Below are 21,452 nucleotides of genomic sequence, written 5' to 3'. Positions count from 1 at the left end.
TTCCACTCTTCCCCCAGAGCTGTGGCAGCCATGGTGCCTCCACAAGCACGGGGATCAGGCCCTGTCTGAGCTGCAAGGGACTCACCACCCTCAATAGACTGAGGCCTCCAGAGACAGTGGTTGGGGCTTGCTTTTCTGACAGGCCGCTGGGTACACCAGTTGTGCACGTTGTGTATCAGTGGCACCTATGACAGTGTCAGGACTTTTTCTGTTTATATCCTAATGGCACAAAGCACACTAACAATGGTAAGCTAAGTTAGTCCAAGGTGAAAATTCCAAAAATACCCCTGAACATCATCAAATCTGCTACACTGCACACCAATGTAGGCATAGCCCTCTTTGCCAAAATTCCCCTTCAGCCCAGCTTTTTCAGATAATAGGAGAACAAAAATAAACTGAAACCTTAATATAAGAATTCAGCTAATATAACCTAAAAATTCCATCTCATTTTCATCCCTTACACCTAACTATTAAACATTAGAAGTCTGACAGAGATCTGTCAAATTGAACTATTGAACTCAAAGTGGCAAAAGTCCCTCCCCAGGCAAGGCGCTTAAATCATTTTCAAAGTTAATTTCCTGCTCCTGGATGGAGAACAAATCGAATCAGGTTGACTTCATTCTTTTGGCGAGCAGGATAGTGTTGCCTGCATACTCAAAAAGAGAAGTGTCCTAGAAGGCAGCCAGAGGCCTCGCACTGCAATACCAAAGGTGGCTCTTCTGCAAAGCAATGGATGCAGATCAGCATGTGAATGGGGATTCAGATTTAACCTGTCAGTTCTTCCCGGTCTCCCGCTGACCCCTTTCTATAATGAAATTATGAACTGTTTGCAAGCTCTCAGCACACATGGGAGATTGAAAATATTCAGAAAAATAAAGGATGATTTCAGAAAACTGGCTATGCGTTTACAAAGATCCTCCTCTGGTCCCTCTGGATTCCTGGTTACCAAGGCTTTTCTCATGTTCTAAGGAATATTTCCATGAACATTTCTGATACCAAACCTTCCATGAGTATTGGACATGTGGGAACAAAAGTGTGTATACATGTATGGATGATACAGCTTAAGATAAAACAGGGTTAATCTGAAGTTAAAACAGGTTAACATCAGAGTTATTGTAAAAGACAACCATTTTAACTTGCTAAAGAAAAATTGTCAGGTCATATTTCTTTGTGTTTTTACAAATCCACAGTAAAAGGTAAATAATAACACCTGAGCTCCTATGTATTTCTTGTTTCTTTTGAAAAAAATAGCCTTTTTTTTTTTGGTGAAAGAGCAGATATGCATTTAAGTCTTTTTATCTAATTTAAGTTCCTTAACTTATTTATTTATTATCAATAATTGTTTTAAACAACTTCTGAACTCAACTTTTTTAACAACTTCAAAACAACTAATTCATTATTAATTGTTTAACTAATTTAACAACATTTAAGTTGTTAAACTAACATTTTCCCAATTTCAGTATATCGTATCTGATAATTTATTGTTCTATAGAACCAAATGCTATGCTTAAAAAAAACCTGATGTCCTGGTTAAGCCAATTTTCCTTTTACTGATTTTTCTTTTTCTTTCAGGAAGCTTTCTTTTAACTAGCACCAGAGCCTTCCAACTAAGACTGATAAGAGTGGAATGTTTTTCTAACTGCTGGGTCTTCAAGGTCACATCTTTACTCTGCCAGCTCAGACACTATGAGGAGCACTATGACGCCTCCGTAGGAGGCTGAGTTAGACAGACAGCAAAATTGGCCAGAGATATTCCATTCCATATATCTACGTAAGCTCAGAGGAAGGTCAGAGATCACAGGAGACAACTTCCTTCCTGCTTCTTCTTCCCTTCTCTTTCGTCCATGGCCGGTATCTGGGGATGACTCTGTCCATCCATCATTGACGACCCCTGGACTCAAGCTCTCCTGACCCTCATCACTCTCTGCCTTCTCCAGCAGCTCTGGGATTTTTCGGGTCTTTCCACAGCTAAGGAGAGTGGTGAGGGAGTTGCTGAGGGTGAGGGGAGGCGAGAGGCTTTTGCACATATCTGACCATATTTGTATATAATTGTATGTATTTTCTTATATCATTAGTGTTTAATTAAAGCTGTGTAGTTTAGTTTTCTATCCACCAAAGTATCTTTCTTTTTCTCTCTCTCCTTCCCTACTTGGGTGGCAGGGGGAGGGGATCGACAGCATTGTTGTCGAGCTGAGTCAAACAGTGACAACTGAAAATACCGATACGGTCAATTTAAGTTTACTCAGCAATACTAATTTTTCAGTCCATGCAAGGAAGTCAAATACTTGCTAAAACCATGAATACACATTTATATTTATATTTTATTTCAATGTTTGTGCTTTTATTTATGCATTGTATGTATGTACAATGATGAATTACTTGTATAGGTATAGAGTTCTTAAGTACAGTGTTGCTATAAACCAGGGAAAAATGTAACCTTGATCAAGCTAATGCTGTAGGATGAACAACAATAGGAATTACAATCTCAGGATCAAAAAAATAATCAGTTCAAGTCACTGAAAATTACTTTTTCAAGTAGTTAAGAGCTACCATTAAGGACTTGGTCATTTCCAAGTACCTCTTGCATATTGGTTGCTTTACTCATAATGTATCATATTTATTTTATTCCTTACTTCTGTCCATCCAGAAATCCTTCTTTGTGCACCCAAATTTATACCTAGTGATTGGAAAAGAGCTCTGTGCCTGCTGAGCAATAATATGATTTACCATACAGCATGATCCAACCTGCCACAAGGATAAAGGCGGTTAATCCCATTACTTACTTCTTTAATGTTACTTTCTCTGACAAGACCGCATAAAGTTTCCCATACCCAAAAGAAGAATATCTCCAAAGTGCTCCTCAGTGAACTAAAATTGACCCCCTCTGTCACTTAAAGAAAAGGAAATACTTCTTAAAATAGGCTGATACAAGTGCAATATGAACTAGCATGCTGAATTTTCAAAGATTACATGGAGAGCTCCACTGTAGCAAAGTAAATTGCTGAAGGATATTAGGTAAGGGACAGAGACCGGTGGCTTAACTGAAAACTGTAGGGTATTTTTCTCACAAGGAAGCATATGATGGAGGAAGAAGCAACCCACTTTCACTCCTGTGTCTTTAGTCTTTCTCTGTTCCCTTCCTTTTAATCTAGGTACTACTAAGACCATTTTCCTGCAAACCTGAGACTATTCTTTGGGTTTAATATGTGCCATCTGCAATAAAATACATAGGTTTTATTTTGTTAATAAAAACATTATACTTAGTATTTCCCTTCCCAGTAGTAAAACATTCTCATTTAAGGTCATTTTTATATATTTGAACTTCCTCTGTACTGCAAATATTTCCCTAATTCAGTCTGTATTTCTACAAAAACTAGTATTTGAGAAAGATGCTGTGAAAATACCCCATTTATCTATCTGCTTGTTGTTATTAACAGGATACTATATTGCCATGGATGAAGAATATTAAGTTCAAAAGTCAGGGTTGAATTTATTATTTAGTATTGCCTGTTATCCAGTAGAAGGTTACAGGATCCTGCTGCATTCCATTATTTAATATTTTGTGCTCAGCAAAATCATCATATTTTGTGTGCTCAGCAAAATCATCTTTAGATCAAGTTACAAGAATGATACAGTATAATCACTTATTTTTTTTCCATTAAAAAAAAAATAATAAATTACTCTGATTTATAACAAGCCCATGAAACAAAAATTTTGGAGCTTCCAAACCCCCTTGCTTTCTAACACTCCTCGCCGCAGTGGGAGGCCAGTGTGGCTGGGTAAGGATTTGACATCAAGACCCAATAACAACAAACAAGCTGTTATTGAGCAGGAATTCTTTATTGCAGCGCTGGGCAGCACTGGGGATTCTTCACCATGAGTGCTCCGACGAGTCAGTGAAACACCCCAACTAATATACAACAAAAACATACATATTCAGTTCTATGTCAATGAGTCCCCAGAATTATTTTACATAGTCATTTTGTTTCCTGAAATTGACTATCTTTGTAATTGTGCATGCTCGAAGATCTCCTGTGGGGGTCTTTGTTGATTCTAGCCTTTTGTCCTGTCTCTCCTCCTGGTCCTGTCTCCAGTCTCCCACTGGTAGATTGCCCAGGTGGGTCAGAGTCCACATGAGTGTTGTCTGTGGACGCCCAGGGTCTTAGAAGACTTGATGTTATCACAACCTACAGGATGCTTGGCATAGTTGACTGATAGTTTCACAAAGCACCTTGGTTTAAAAGCAACCCTCTTAGTATAACAAATTCATTATTTTAGTAAAGTTTTATTAGGCTATATTTCTATTGAATTTACTAACGAATATCCTATGATGTATCACCCATTTAGGCAATAGTGCAACAATGTGAGTGGAGACAAATCCCATAATGCCACCAATATTGTGCCTCATCAGCCAGGTGATTGTACCACTTAATACCTTCACCCTCTAACTGCAAAATATAGGTAGTTAAAAAATTAAAATCAAGATACAAAAGAAGAAACTAATTGATTGCTTCAAGTAATTTGAAGAGAGCCCACAACGTTTAAAGCACTTTAAAAAAAAATTTGATCCATTATTTAATAACTGCATGAGAGCTAATGCATTTTTTAAGAACTTTTAGCAAGTGCGAAGTAGTACACACAAGAAACTTTATTGCTTCTTCTACTTCATTACAGCATTTTTTTGGCAAATGTTTTGCTATAAGTAACTAATTATCTTGCTTTTGGAAACTGCAGTTTCATCCAATTATTTCAGAGGATGCAACAGAAAAAAGAAACCTCATTACCTTATATGTGATCATTCTTCCAGACAGATGGTATCCACTAAATGCCCAGAAGCATCGAGATGACTATATTACAAAAATTCAGGCAAACTAATATATTATGCTTACCAAATGATATACAGCTAAATCATAATTCCAGAATCAGGCTTGAAGGTAAGAATAACATTAAAATATATATGACATATGCGGTTAGGTGGAGGGGCTGAAGAGAGATAAAAAATTTCCAAGGATAAGGTTCTTGACTGGAAAGTGCTACGAGTATTTCACTCATAGAAAACAATGCTGGCATCTTGCAAATCTCCAAGGAAACTATCACTGGCTTCAGTGGCACCAAGATCCAGCCCAACACTCTCTTTACTATATCCAAAACCCTACACTGGAGTTATCCTTTCAGGATATCCTTTCTCTGGTCTGAATAGCTTGATGATATAATTTACTTTTCAAAGGTGCACTCGTTACATTTCAAAGGTTTTCATCACAACCATGGAGTCACAGCTCATATGGACCAAGTGGCATTTCCTTTTGAAAAGCAAATGTTGCCTCTAATGAAAGAGGAAAGAAGCTGTTAACAATTCTAATAGCCTTGTCAATAAGAAAGATATATTTTATGTTTGCTATTCATTCTCAGAAGAAAAACCAACCAACTAAGAACAAAAACACAAAACAAAAAAAACCACAAACAAACTAACACAAAAGAAATCAAACCACTGCTGTACACAAAGCAGAGTAGTGAAGTTTATTATTAGATTTATTAGCAATTCATCCTAGATCAAAACAATTGGCTTTTCCTGTTTCCCCATTTCTTGCCAGGAGAAACACAAATGGTGGAACTTTCAAGGATCGTTATACACACTGTGCAGTGCTAAAGAAAGTTAGTATTAAGGTGTGCCTGTGGCCTTTGTTAAGATAAATTTACTTCTAGATTGAGACACCATTTAAGTTTTTCTCAAAAAAACAAAAAACAAACTAAAACAAAATTAAAAACTAGGAGTCAAGAAATGGACACATTACTTTGAAAGGATACAGACTACTTCATTCTGAAATGAATTTTTTTTTTTTTTTTCAAGAAGCATCTAACACACAGTAACACAGAAAGAAACTATAAATGATTTTGTTTTGAATTTTCTGTATGGTAATAAAAACATGAGATACAATATTTCCTGTGAAAGAATTGCCTTTACAAAAAAAAAAAAAGCCCTTACAGATTTGGGAAGGGCAGCTTTAAGGCAGACAAGTGCTCCTCAGGTTTTGAAAAAAGGCAGCAGCTTTCGAGGCAAGTTAGTCTAAGCTTAGATGGATTATCTTAAATAGTTAGATGCTTTTGAAACAGTTTTAATTTCTGATAGACAGGCCCATGAAGAAATATGAAAGTGTATTGGGAATATTATTTTCGAACATTAATGAATTAGACATTAGTAGTAGAGACGTCCAATTTGACTGAATATCAGAACCACATAGAAAAATCCATCTGTTAATTTCCTTCATTGTGCCCCAACTTTAGAAAGGTTGGCACCAATCACTGGTTTTCACTCCTTACCAGGGACTTTCAATTGCACCTTTGAAAGTTTAAGTTTCTATGCCAATATTGATTCCTTAGGAAAGAAAAGAACCAAGTAAGAAAAAGTAAAAAGGTTATGTAGAAATCCTAAAGCCTCAGGCTCAGTAATACCTCTGAAAACATAGGCAAATTGTTTTCATTTTTGCATTGCTCTCATTTAATATTACCAGTTCAAATAATTGGATGAGATACAAATCTGTATTTGGGTGAAGTCTTCATCAGTTACACTTAGGAGCAAACAATGTTCAGCTTACACTTCTGCCAGACATGCTTGCAGTCAGTCTGGTGAATGAAACTATCAAAGGATGTACAGCATACATTGGCAAACTGCTGAGAAAACATGAACAATGTATCCCAGAAGCTCCATTCCAAGTCTTAAAACAGGGTCAAAGAACTATAAATATAGAACAAGTTACTAAAAAGAAAAACAAACCCAAACTATTTCTCAGGCACACTATAGAAATCTGGCAAGTCATCAGGGAACTCAACCTGATATCTTTACTTTCTCAGTGAAATTATTGTCACAATAGGCTGGGGAATGCATCTGTCAAAGTGACAGTTTGCATATGGTCTCTGAATTGTACAGTTGTTCCAAATAGCACTATAATTCTTTTTCCACCTTAAGCTTTTCACTGAGCACCAGTGATTCATAAAACTTTGTTAATATTTTAATTCAGAAAAAAGGACTACTAACTTGTCTGATTTAAAAATATCTCATACTGCTACTTCACGTGTTTGCAATAGTGCTTACATAGCCTATGGGTTAATCAAGCAAATTTCATTAGCATTCTTTTGTAATTAATGTAATAGGTCACTACAGATTAGTAACTGAATATCAGTTAATCCCAGAAAAGGCTGATTTCTAAATAAATCTACTCACAATACAGGTAAGTTGGGCTCTGGTCTCATATGTGTAAAACATGAAAGAAGCAAGCATGCAAGTAGAGTCTCAATGGTAAAGGAGTGTTTCTGCTATAGTACATGAACAGAGATCATCAGGTCATCCTGTAAATAGCATTATTAAAAAACAAAACCCCAAAGAAACAATTGTGTAATTTATTTTAGTGCACCTAAAAATTGTTCACACAAATCTGTTATCTGCTAGATAACATCTACCTGAAACAATGAGAAAGGGAAAAATATGTTCTATCTGGAGACAGGAGAGCTACCATAGCAAAGAAGGCAAAGAGTCATACTGCAAATGTAGGTGTGAACTTTTTAACCTCTGGTCATATTTCACTCCTTCTCACTTAAGACTGGTATTGTAAGCTCTTCTGTGTCTCCTGTTATACAAGAATTGGCCTCTAATTCACATGTACATCCCAAGGACAGTGGAGGAAGAACTATTATGGGCATAAAAAAGACAGTCTTAGTTTTAAACACTACAGCAAGCACACAAAGGATATCGCTGGAGACCAGTTTGGTTACCTGTGGTCTTTTGGAGAAAGATTTATATTTTGAAAGTCCAAATACAAAATGCTGAGCAAAAACTCATTGCTTTTTCTGGGGTCCAGAAACCCCCATGACACTCACAGAATGAACTTGGGTATGGAAATAGTTTTTTCTACTTCACTTTGCTCTTACATAGTTGTTTTGTAAAATAAAAGCTAGGACTATTTCAGACCAATGCTTCCCAAAATAAAAGTAAAAATACATTTCTAAACATAACTCCTACAAGAAATATTCTGCCAATAGTGGTTATTTTACCACTTTTTATTCTAAAATTGTTCCAATTAAAGTAGTTCTATTTAATAACTTCAGAAAGCCTGAAGTGAAGAAACATAGACAAGGGGGGAAAGCTTATTGAAAATATGATGTAAGATGGCAGTATTTTATGGAATTCTTTTAGTAAAGTCACTTCATATATTTGTTTTCTTTAAGCTGTTATGGAACATTGAAGCCATTCTCTGCCATAAGCAGCCATCTGTCACACCACTGTCCTTCATTTATTTTTTTTTTTTCTCTGTAATAGTATGCACTGACTGAACATGTAGCCTAGAAGGTGGACACACGTCCCTCACAGCTAATGTAAATTCTTTGGAGGTATTTGCTGGTGGAAATCATTACACTTCTCATTGATAGAGTGAGAAAACACCTTCCTTCAAGCAATCAGCTGTTAGCTCAGAAAATCATTGCCAAAGGCTCCAAGTCTGTTCTATCTCTTTTGTCAACCTCTGTAAGCCAGATTGCTGGCCAAAGCATGGTCCAGGCACTGGCTAATCTGACCGGTCTCCCGGAGAAGGACAAAGGTAATTTTTCTTTTCAGCTAAGTGCAACTATTAAGAATTAGGGTGTTACTGAACTTGATGAATCCAGAAAGGAGATGGGGATGTAGAAAAGTTCATAAAGGTTTTCAGTGTTTTGCCATGGGCCTTGAATGTTCTGCAGTAGTCTTACTTAGGGAGAATATTGAGGAGAGGTGGGTAGGTAGCACTGGGATAGATGTTCTAAAGTGCATTGTCAAAAACAAGTAGAGGGAATTCAACCTGCTGTTGTATTTTCATTTAACCCAGATGATGCTGGGCTAGATGAAAGGATGGCGTTTAAAAAAAATACCTGGATCTGATTGTCACCAGAATAAGCTGAAGAAGGAACATTAGGGAAGAAAGCATCAACAAACCATTCCTTAGAGAGAGGGGAATGTCCCGTCCTTCTCTACAAATATTTCAGAAGAGTGTGTCCTTTCTGGACCTTTGACTGTTGCAGAACAGTGCAGGCCACTACTAATGAGCAAGTGTACGTTACAGCCTTTTCAGCCAAAAGTATATCTCACCACATTCTTAATGGCTTCATCGTATTAGATTACACTTATTTTTGAAGTCTTTGTGAAAATTCAGCAAATGCAGAAAGTGACTTAGAAAGGAAGCAGAAAGTACCTGTGTTTTGAAGAGGTCATATTTATTGGTTTTGTTTTCTTGAACACTGCCACATTCCATTAGCACTATAATGAAGATTCATATTAGCAGAAAATGGGTTTATTGATCTTCAAGTCAAGGTCATCAACTGATTATGAAGGTCATCAATCAATCTGAGATGTTCTGTAAGAAAAACATCTCAGCATTATTCAGATCTCTTAGAAAGGTATTTCAAAATTTTATTATGTATTTTTTGTAATTAATACAAATATGTGATGGCATACTTTTAACATTCTTTGATGAAAACAACATGGTTGGTTAACTTGGTATTATCACAAGGCACAATAATAGCTTGAATAGCTCTTTTTTTTTTTTAACTTCAGGAATAGGCTTGCTAGATACAAGACAATAGAGAAAACATAATTTCCTAAACATTTACTGAATTATTAGGATATACCTGGTGCTGGGAACTGTCCTGGTCAGTTGCTGTTCTGTTTTGTGGCATCACTTATCCACATTTTTAAAATTGTAGTAAGTAAAAGCTATGACATTTTAATAATTATCTAATCAAAGAAAATGTAACAAGTATAACCTTAGTCCCTGCCAGTTATAGGTGACAGTTTTCTTGACATGATACATAGAGCATGGGAGTTGACTAATGATACTGTGGTCTTTAGCATGTTTATGTTATTTCAGTGATGACTGCTCTTACCAAGTGTTCGTGCCTTCTAAACAACAGTGGAGAAATTACTGAAGACCTTATAATATTTAGAACAAAACAATAGGGCAGCCCAAAAATATTACTATATACTTTGAAGGACTATAGCTAGTTACAAATACAGGATACGTTTATTGTCTTAGTGAACTACTGTAGATTCTGGCCTGTATTCCTGTTTTGCAGGTGAGAGGGGTAACAGAATAACCTGGAGAGATTCAATAAAACATACCAGAACTTCACAAATTGGCATTGTCTCCAAAATTCCTCTATTAGAATCTTAGAATCATCTTGTAATTCAGATATGAAAATACCTGAAGTGGTCTCTAGTTCAACCTCCCATTCAAAGCAGGGCCATAAAAGGGATCCAACCAGCTTGATCAGGGCTTTACCTAATCTGGTATTGAAAACTGCCAAGGAAATAGGGTGCACAACCTCTCTGGGCAACCTATTCCATTGCTGAGCTGTCCTCATGGTAAGAAAGCTTCCCTTATAGTCAATTTGAAACTTTCTTTCAAATTACAGTTTTGCCTCTCATCCTCCCAGTAGGCACCACTGTGATGAGCCCAGGTCTGCCTCCTTAACACCCTCCATGTTGGCAATAGTATGCTGTTAGGTTCCACTGAAGCTGTCACTTCTCCAGGCTGAGCAATCCCAGATTCCTCAGCCTTTCCTCACAGGGCAAGTACTCAGTCCCCAAACATTTTTGTACCTCAGTTTATTAGTCCTAGTTTCTTGATCTTTGTCTTGTCCTGCAGGCTTAAAGCTAGATAGTGTATTCTGGACAAGGTCTAAGTACTAAATAGAAGAGAATAATCCTTTGCCTCTGTCTAATGGCCATGATTCTCTTAGTGACACTGTCGTGACAGTGACACTCGCATGACAGTGACACTGTTGGACACTGTCAGCTGTCTTTGTTGCCAGGGCATACTGCTAGCTCATGCGAAGCTCACTGTCCATCAAGAGCTCCCAACCCTTTTAAGCAGATTTGCTTTCCAAACAGCCCAACCTGTATCACTGCAAAAATTTCTTTCTTCCCAATTGCAGAGCTCTTCATTTTCCCTTTAACTACAAGAGGTTCTTGTGGGCCACTACTGCACTTTGCCTTGGACACCCTGGGTGGTGGCCTTGTCACTGAATGCAGTCCAGAAACTTCCTTGAGTTGTTTGAAGAAGGTTTTGTCTGTTCAGTCCCCCAGGATGTGAGGTCTCCTACCATGGTACCCCACCACAATGCCACTGTCACTTATCTCTCCTTTGGTCTTGATCCACAAGATCTCACCCAGCCTGTTGGCCATCTTTTACAAGACCTCCCTACATCTGAGCTGCTGTTTCATATAGAAAACACCTCACCTTGGCTCCCCCACCTCTATTTTCCTTGTCAATCTTCCCTGAAGAGCTTGTAACTGTTCATTGCAGGTCTCCAGCTGTGAGCTGCCCCACCATGTCCCAGTCCTCCCTATGATGCTGTATTTCTGTTGGCAAAGAAGCTCTTGCCACAACTTTTCAGGTGGATCCCATTGTGCTTATTCTCAGACTTCAAATATGTTCCTGTGTTTGTAAAAACCAAATCCCCATCTATGACAAAAATTCTGTACAAGTTGTTGATCTACAGGATTGTCTACTCCTCCCCAAGCCCTTTCCTTAGATCAAGGAAACACCACCTGGACTCCCATTCCCCACAGGCTCACCCCAGGACCCTGCAGCCCCTGCTGATGTTCTCAGATCATTGATACCCATATGGATGAGCAGCAGGGAGACCAGCTAGCAACAGTGATGAAAAGGTGATACTAAGCAGTGATTGGATGTATATTTATGGTCGTATCTTAAAATGCCTAGTTTAGGGATTCATTAAGTGGCTAGATTCAAGTTTTAGAGAACAATTACCTGTCAGGAAAAAAAAAATAAATTATGTATAAATATATATATGTAAAAAAATATATGCATATATGTATATTTATATATTTATTTTTGCATATACATACATAAAAAAATATATGTTTATATTTTTATATATAGACAGTCCGTGGCCTTCTTTCCACCTTTGTAAGGAAAAAATGAAACAATTTAAAATATTTTGTATCTGGCATGGATTCCTTTTTTCAAGTTCATGGTATGTAAATGCACAGAAACCTTACCTAGGAAATGTGTGTTAATTAAGCTGAAGGTTCTCCTCTGATAAGCATTTTTATTTCAAATGTAGGTCTTCTGGCTTTGTATCAGTGTCACTTAGAACAGAATGTGATTCATTACAGTCATCCCCTCCTTTTATAAATGCCATTATTTTTAATCCTCAGTTTTACCAAGGCCTTTCATGTGTTGTGCTGATGTTTACAGGGTGGCCCAGGAGCATCTTTATTTTTAGTCAAGGTTCTCCTTTAAAACACCTTGCCGGTACAACATGTCTTTTCTGATTATCTAATCTATGAACAGATCAGTCCTCTCAGGAAAAAATGTTAACTTGCTCCCAGGAGGCCAGGGTAACTGTTATACAGACATAAATCTGCATCCATCTCTCTCTAGCATCTTTGTGATTCTGATAAAATAGATTAGTTAGCAGCAGAAAATACTTTGTACTTATATTATCATCCATACATCTCAAAGCACTTTTCCAATGTTAATAAAGAGAAATAAATGTTAATTAAGATAAATAAATCATCCAGACAAGTATGACTTTCAATATTTTGTGGATGGTGAAGTCAAAGTCCAGGAAGCTTAGATGACTTCCCCAAGGTCATATTGCCAACAAAAATGATGATCAAGGGGAAAAAAAAAAAAGGCCTATTGTAATTGTTAGGTCATTTTTAATTACAACACATAAGCTTCATAAGCTTGAAAAATTAGTTGTACGGCAATGAGCATTTTGGTAGTTTAATTATAATAAGCAAACTATTAATCAGTTTCTATTTACCCCTTAATCTTTTTTAACCCACTAAACATTTAGGGAGAAAAAAATGAAAGTAGATCAAGGTGAAAAGTGATATTTTCAAAATTTTGTATACTGCTCTATAAAAGCATTACTCTAGCATGTGTCTTTAGGGACACATCCTATAACGATTTATGTCCCAACATCATCTTCATCATCACTACCATATGCAACCTGTGCACTATAAATGTTTATGTACTTCCTGGTAGACAGATGTGAAGCAACTCACATGTCAATAATAGTACACTAAACTAGGAATTATACCTCAAATTAGAAATTTGCTGTAAGCTACATGGTGAAGCCTGAGGTCTGAAGGGAAAGTGAGGGCACAATCATAAAGGAAACACTGGGGAAAAAAAGGAGGACAAAATGAGAGAATGCAATTTATTTCCGAACGTGTGGCCACCTCAGGCATGGTGGGATGTTCTTTTTGGCCTCCGGCTGCAACTCTGACAGAGCAGAATTGTCCCTGTGGTCTATTGTCCTGTTTGCCAACCTTGTGTAGCTGTTCAAGATTTTCCAGACTGTCTCACATAGGAATACATACTTGTATTTAGGCACTCTCACCCCACCCATCCAGATTTACTCTTCTCACATCAGTGTGGTAAATGTAGGTCTAAGTGCCTTCACCTTTGTCTCCAAGTTAAAAGGTCTTTGCTGTTACAGCTTTCAAGCACATGAGAGAGGGAGCTGAGCTCTTGTCTGTCCTTCAAGTCACACAGAATGAAGTCCACTGCTATCCTGAACTTCCCAAAGTGAAATTAGAACCACAAAGTTATCTCGGGACAACACACCTGCTTTCTCATGATTTCTTAATGAAAATGGGCTGAACCTCAGGGCACAGTCCATAAGTCATGGCTGAGGAGGCCACTGCATGTCAGGAACATATAAATCCCTTTAACAATGTAAACATGAATATAAATAGCTCTTAAAGCAGATGTTTTGCATTTAGCAAGAACACATTCTTTATGAGGTATATGATGAAAAAATTTAAATCTACTGCAAGAAGTCTCTGTGAAATCCAAATATCCCAAATGTATTTCATGATGGTTACCAAAATACTAGAAGCATTTATCTAGTTGTTCTCTGGACTGAAAGCTTACAGAAGCACATGTACTATGGCTCTGCAAAAAACAGAAGAGCCAGCGAGTCGTGTATTCTCAATGCCTGAGGCAGAGAAAATGCTGTGCCCTTCTCAGAGTTTCCTTCCACCTTCAGTCTTCCTCAGGGAAAGTTAGACTTAAAGAATCAACTTGCGCTAGTGAGTTTGGAGACTGTTTTATTCTTTTTCTTGTCAGATTCTTAAGTGCAATGTAGCAAACAGCGTATGAGATTTCCTTCTCACCATTTGTAGCAGAATTTCCACTCAGAAACCTGTCTCTTCCCCCCTCCCTATTTGATTTTCATAGAATGTAAAAGTAATCAAGGTTGAGATAAGAGCTAAAATTCAATTCAAGCTGATAAAGATAATTGTTTGAATTGGCGGTTTTTCAATAAGACCATCTATTCTTTAGCCACATATTGATCAGAAATTTTCTGATTTACAGGAACTTCTCAGATTAAATAACACAACAAATAATCAAGTAACAAATGTGCTGAAAATGTCATGGTGCAGTTTGTAGTAGGGTTCTTCTACACTTCCCTTTAAAAAAAAAAAAAATCACATTCCCAGAAAATAATCTATTTTAATGAGAGACAAAATTCCTGAGTCTAAGTGCTGAAATCAGTCCTTTGGCTCAAACCAGTGCCAAAAAGCACGTACATCAACATGTATCTGCTTCACACAGCGTAGCCCCGTGCAGTTGCACCCAAGTTACCCTGTGATGAATTAGCTCAGCTATCACAAGCAGTGTTGTGAGATTAGACCAGAAGTCTCCCTGCCTGTACAGACCCCACTTGAGCACAAGAACAACAAGCTAACATGGCCGTGTCTGACAGTTATTGACAGAATTGAATCCAGATGGAATGGTTGGTTAGAAATAGGAGAGTAGCATTGGCTTCAGAGATTTTACATAGTGTGGTGCTTGATGCAAGCTTTGTCCTTACAAAGTCCAAACTAGTCAGGCTTCCTATAACTAGCAAGCAGATCATGACTAAATGTGGAGTTTTCAAATATTTTTCCTTCTTCCTGGCCTCTCTTACTTAGCAAAGGTCAATCACAATCTGCTTGTCATTTACAGCTTCCTTCTCAAGCCAGGTTAGAGGTCTAACAGTGAAGCTAGCCATATCATGCCAAAATGTCCACCCTTGAAAATCCCTTTCAAACCCCTGAATTTACTCCAAACCACATTGGTATTCCTGTATATCTCTCTAATGTCTTTTCCCTGTGTGTAAAGTCTGCTTCTGATTTGATCAACCAAGCACGTAGTTTACATCCAGGCACTGCCAGGATTCACAGTCTACAGACATTTTTGTCTACCTTACCTGCAGCACCAGATCTGGAAGGTATATGTTCTGAAAACATCCGCTTCCTTCCCTACTTGTCCAAACACAAGACAAGAATGTTCACCACACCAATGATAATTACTTCCCAGAAAGGAACTTGGGAATGTTTGATCAGTGCACTAACACAAACTTCAGTAAGAATTTGATTTCTTTGTGCTGTGAGCCTGACAAAGAAAATCTAATGCCATTTTCTTGGATTACCTTAGTTTCTTTCCTTATCAATTTTTATATTGGCTTAAAATATGATACAGCAATTTTCAGGTAGAAAAGACTAAAAAGCATGAAATTCAGCTCACAGTGGATTTTACAGTCCTCAATGGAATTAATTACTGAGAAGTTGCACATGTAGTAATTAATTTCATGCAATTCAGCACCATCTGCAAATGAGTTATTTCCTTTCAAAGCTACTATAATTTGGTAAAATAGAAATTGTTAGGAGTTTTTAGGCAGCAAAAGCTTTTGTATCTTGTTTATGCCAAGGCAATTAGATAAGAAAATTAAATATTATTTGAAAAATATAACCTTTTTTCCCACTGTAGAGAAAATTACTTCCAGTTGTTGGTAAGGGAATTGCACGTACAGAGTTTTGGGAAAAGAAATTTTGATTTCAAACCAGTGCTCAAGTTCAAAAAAACTAATATTTTTTTGGCAGGAATCACTTACTATTTGCAGGGAAAATGTACTGTTGCATCAAACTTCATACCAATGGCAAGTAAAACCTACATCACTCTGTTAATGTAAATTCCAAAACTACCTTTTATTATTTACATGTAAGATATATAAGAATGTTACTGTTCTTGTTCTTTTTCTTTTAATTTCCCTAGTTTTTCTTCATTATCTTGTATTTAACTTGGCCTGGAACAGAAAACAACTGACTGCAACAAATGACATGAGCTGCTTTCCTTATATTCAACGGGGTTTTTTTATCCTTTGGATCCCTATTCAGGGTTCACCTGTACTGAAACAGCAACTCTATAAACTACACTTAATTTAAATTAATCACTTTCTTAAGTACTGTCCTGAAGTATGAAAGAGCATTCCTCAGCTACCTCTTTAAAGTCCATACAATTTAAAGCCAGAAATATTGTCAAATGTACTAGAATTTACCATCTGATCTACCAGTCTTGTGCTGGGACCTCTGGAAAATCAATCTTCATTTTTTCCAGATGATCACGTAGATGATAACTGGACTGTCCCTCATGAATCCCAGGCCCTGGAGGCATGTGGAAAGGTCTGGAGAGAGGAAAACTTCCTCCTCAGTAGAGGAGGACCAGGTTAGAGACCACTTGGCCAAACTAGACATCCATAAGTCCATGGTGCCTGGTGGGATGCACTAGCGAATGGCGAGAGAGGTGGCAGATGTTACTGCTGGGCTACTCTCCATGATCATGGAGAACAGGAGAGGTGCCTGAGGACTGGAGGAAGGCCAGTATCACTCCAGTGTTCAAAAAGGGCAAGAAGAAGGACCAAGGGAACTACAGACCAATTAGTCCCATCTCTGCCCCTGGGAAGGTGATGGAGTGACTTGTTCTGGATGTCATCTCTAAACACGTTGAAGAACAGGAAGTTATTGGGAATGGTCAACATGGATTTACCAAGCATAAATCATGCTTGACCAATCTGCTAGTCTTCTATGGTGACATAACTGGTTGGCTGGAGGAGGAGAGAGCAACAGATGTCATCTACCTCGTCTTCAGCAAGACTTTTGACAATGTGTCCCATAACATTCTCATTAGGAAACTGAGGGAGTGTGGGCTAGATGAGTGGACAGTGAGGTGGATTGAGAGCTGGCTGTGTGACAGAACTCAGAGAGTTGTTATTAATGGAGCAGGGTCAAGTTGGAGGCCTGTAGCCAGTGGTGTCCCCCAGGGGTCAATACTTCACCTGGTCTTGTTCAACGTATTCTTCAATGACCTGGACAAGAGGACAGAGTGTATCCTCAGCAAGTTTGCTGATGATAACAAACTGGGAGGGGTGGCTGACACTCCAGAGGGCTGTGCTGCCATCCAGCATGACCTGAACAGGCTGGAGAGCTGGGCAGAGAAGAACCTAATGAAGTTCAACAAGAGCAAGTATATGGGTCCTGCACCTGGAGACAAAGAACCTCAAGCACCAATATAGGGTAGGGGTGACCTGCTTGAAAGCAGTACTGAAGAGAAAGATCTGCGAGTCCTGGTAAATTATCCATGAGCCAGCAGTGTGCCCTTGCCACCAACAGGGCCAGTGGAATCCTGGGGTGCATAAGGAAGAGTGTTGCCATTAGGTTGAGGGAAGTAATTGTCCCCCTCTACTCTGCCCTTGTGAGGCCACATCTGGAATACTGTGTCCAGTTCTGGGCTCCCCAGTTCAAGAAAGACAGGGAACTACTGGAGAGAGTCCAGTGGAGGACAACAAAGATGACTGGGCGTTGACCTTTATCATTCAAATAAAACCCAGAGTCCAGACCACACTGTACCATGTGGCAGGGAGGGAAGTGTTGGTCAGATCACCCCAACATCTGCTGCACTGGGTGTTTGTTCGAGTTGTGATAGCCTCCTCCCTTCTGGGGAGGAGGGCTGCAAAGAAAACTGGGGAACTGGAGCATCTCCCGTATGACAAAAGGATGGGAGAGCTGGGACTGTAACCTGGAGAAGAGAAGGCTGAGGGGAGACCTTATTAATGTCTGTAAGTATCTAAAGGATGAGTACAAGGAGGATGGAGCTAGACTCTTTTCAGTAGTTCCCAGTGATAGGATGAGGGGCAACAGGAACAAGCTGGAACATAGGAAGTTCCATTTAATTATGAGGAAAAACATCTTTTTGGTGAGCATGACAGAGTACTGGAACAGGCTGCCCAGGTAGGTTGTGGAGTCCCCTTCTCTGGAAGTATTCAAAACCTGCCCGGATGCAGTCCTGAGTAATGTTCTCTAGGTGATCCTGCTTTACCAGGGGAATTGAACTAGATCATCTCTAGATGTCCTTTCCAACCATAACAATTCTGTGATCATCAATGTTTGAGGAAGTGTTGTGTGGGAATTACATGACTTGCTATTATAGATGTTGGTAGAAGTGTTAATTTCACGTAAATGAGGTGGACAAACCTTTGGCTGCCATACATGCTCAAAGACTAATTATTTTGATTTCTGGGTCCCATAAATAGTCACATTTTTTCCAGCAGGTAGCTCTATTACGTACTAAATCTGTCTGTAATGTCTGTTTTATGTAGCCAGAGCTTCTCCTTTGTCATAGCTTTAAAAAAGAAATATACTGGTATAAGTTAGAAGTGAGAAGCAAGAAGGTTTTATCAGTCTAGTGGCATATAAAAGTACATAAAAGAAACACACATAAAGAACTGCATGAGAAGACTGGCAATGTATAAAGGAACTGGAATATATTAGGGGGTTTATGTGGTATGCTCACTCATTTTATATGAGCCTTTGAACTGTACACTTTCAGGTACCCTGCTGATTTGACAATTCAAACTTCTAAGTGTCTGCAAGGCTCTGTAAAGTCTTCCTTTCCACTCCCCTACAATAACAGATACAAGAAGATTAAATAAACAAAACTGGATTGAATGATATCCTGTTTCCACCTTCTTCTGCATTAAAAATTCTCTGATGTCACTTTACTCTGTGAATGCAGTCACAGCTTGACACAAAGGACTTTGTGCTTCTTTGGTGTTGCAGTAGAAGAAAAGTAAGGTGAATACAAATATTTATATGTGGCAAATTGACTTCTTCCCTGGAGAATTTTCAAAAGGTAACGTTTTGCATTAAATGAAATAACTCCTCTTTTTTGAATGTTCAGCCTTCTGAGAAGAGATGTACATTTACACAATAGTGTAGGAATATCACATTCTAGTGAACAAAAGAAAATAACAGCTGCTCATTCAAATACTCAGCTCTCTAGAGCACAGGAAATGTAGGCAACTTGAAGTGCGATACGGCTTGCAAAGGTATTTAAAAACAAGGATCTTACAGCATTCACCTACAGCCATAAACAACTTTTAGCACAAAACTCCAAGCAGAGCCTATCTTTTCCTTCCCTAAATATGAATCAGATTAATACAGTGTGAGAGTAACTTAAAAAAAGAAAAAGAAACCAACCAAACAAAAAACCTCAAACAAAAAAAACAACAAACAACAAAAAACCCCTCACAAACAACAAAAAAACACCCATAAGAAACAAACAAAGAACAGCAACAACAACAAAAAAACTTGCAAAGTAAGTAATTTGCTAAATAGTCACCAACTCCCAGTTAGTTTTGTCTTAGATAACACACATACAATAATGTCTACTCCATCTTTACTCTCCTTATCACTGAAATTCTATTTTCAAGAATGCAGTTGCTTGGAAGTAAAAAGAGAGTTCAGTATCAGGCACTAATACCACCAAGACTTATTTCTACTGACAATGAGGACATAATACATTGCTGCTTTATCTTCTAGGGTTTTTTAAGTGACAGAAAGCATATGTTTAATTTTAATCTATTTGAATTTGTAACTATAAAAATATTTACCATCCTAAAGGTTTGTGTGCCAAGATGAAAGTTCCTTCCATGAAACTTAAGGAACAATTATTTGAGCTCCAGCCAAAATTAGAAACAGTATTTTTTTTTACTTTGGTAGATTTTCACTCAAGCTTCACCATGTTCATGATCTTGAAATAATCTTTCAGGCCATCTAGTTCCACTGTTTCAATGGGCTTACTGCACAGCAGAAGAGATAGAATCATAGAATCATTAAGGTTGGAAGGGACTTTAAAGATCATCAAGTTCCAACCCACCTGCCGTGAGCAGGGAACCCTACCACTGCACCATGAGGTTACACAAAATCTCATCCAACTTGGCCTTAAAAATCTCCATGGGCAATCCATTCCAGCTCCTCACCACCTTTACAGAGAAGAATTTCTTCCCAATATCTAAACTAAATCTCCCCTCTCTCAGTTTAAAACCATTACCCCTTGTCCTATTGCTGTCTTCTCTGATGAAAAGCCCCGCCCCAGCTTTCCTGTCAGCCCCTTTCAAGTACTGGAAGGTGCTATAAGGTCTCCTCAGAACTTTATCTTCTCTAGGCTGAACAGCCCCAACTGTCTCTGCCTGTCTTCATAACAGGTGCTCCAGACCTTTGATCATCTTCATGGCCCTTCTCTGGACCCTTTCCAATAGGTCTATATCTTTCTTGTGCTGTGGGCACCAGAACTGTACATAGTATTCCAGATGGAGTCTCAGATACCTGCAAGATTTTTATGGCTTTAGGCAACAAAATTACCCTGAAAGTTTGTAAACCAGATGAATGCACTTTCATTTGTCCAACAATTTTGCCATTGCTGTGGCAAATCCTTGAATCCAAGAGGGCAGTGGCAAAAGGAAATAATTTTTTTTTATGCCATAGAAAAAGAGCCAATACCCAGTGGTGTCTGTTAAAGAGGAGCTCTGACATTCTCTAATTTATCTGAAGTCTGATTCAGGTCTTCTCAGACCAGGCAAAGGTGATTAGTGGAAACAAAGTACAGTGCCATTTACCAACAGCACACAAGAGCAATGTAGCCAGCAAAACATGCCCAATGGCTGTTGATTCTCATAACTTATGGGAATTCACAACTGAGTCCAGTGAACAAAGTCCTCACCAAACTCGCTACTGTGAACAAAAGAATATCACAGAATCATAGAATGGTTTGGGTTGAAAGGGACATTAGATCATCTAGTTCCAACCCACCCTGCATGGGCACACACACCTTCCACTAGCCCAGGTTGCTCAAAGCTCCATCCAACCTGGTCTGGAACACTTCCAGGGATGGGGCATCTACAACTTCCCTGGGCAGCCTGGACCAGTGTCGCACCGAATTGCTTCCTAATGTCTAACCCAAATCTACCCTCTTCCACTTTTGATCCATTACCTCATGTCCTATCACTACAAGCCCTTGTAAAAAGTCCCTACCCAGCTTTTCTGTAGGCCCCCTTCAGGTACTAGAAGGTCACTATGAAGTCTCCCTGGAGCCTTCTATAGGATGAATAACCCCAACTCTCTCAGCCTGTCTCTATAGGAGAGGTGATCCAGGCCTCAGATCATCTCTGTGGTTTTTCTCTGGACCCTCTCCAAGAGCTCTGTGTCTATCCTGCTAAGGGCCTAGAAAGTGAAAAAAAAAAAAAAAAAAAAAAAAAAAAAAAATTTTAAAAAATTTTGGGAAAATTTA

Source organism: Chaetura pelagica, unplaced genomic scaffold, assembly GCF_000747805.2.
Source record: "Chaetura pelagica isolate M959 unplaced genomic scaffold, ChaPel_1.0 scaffold90, whole genome shotgun sequence".
NCBI lineage: Eukaryota > Metazoa > Chordata > Aves > Apodiformes > Apodidae > Chaetura > Chaetura pelagica.
Note: the sequence above shows the minus strand (reverse complement) of the source record.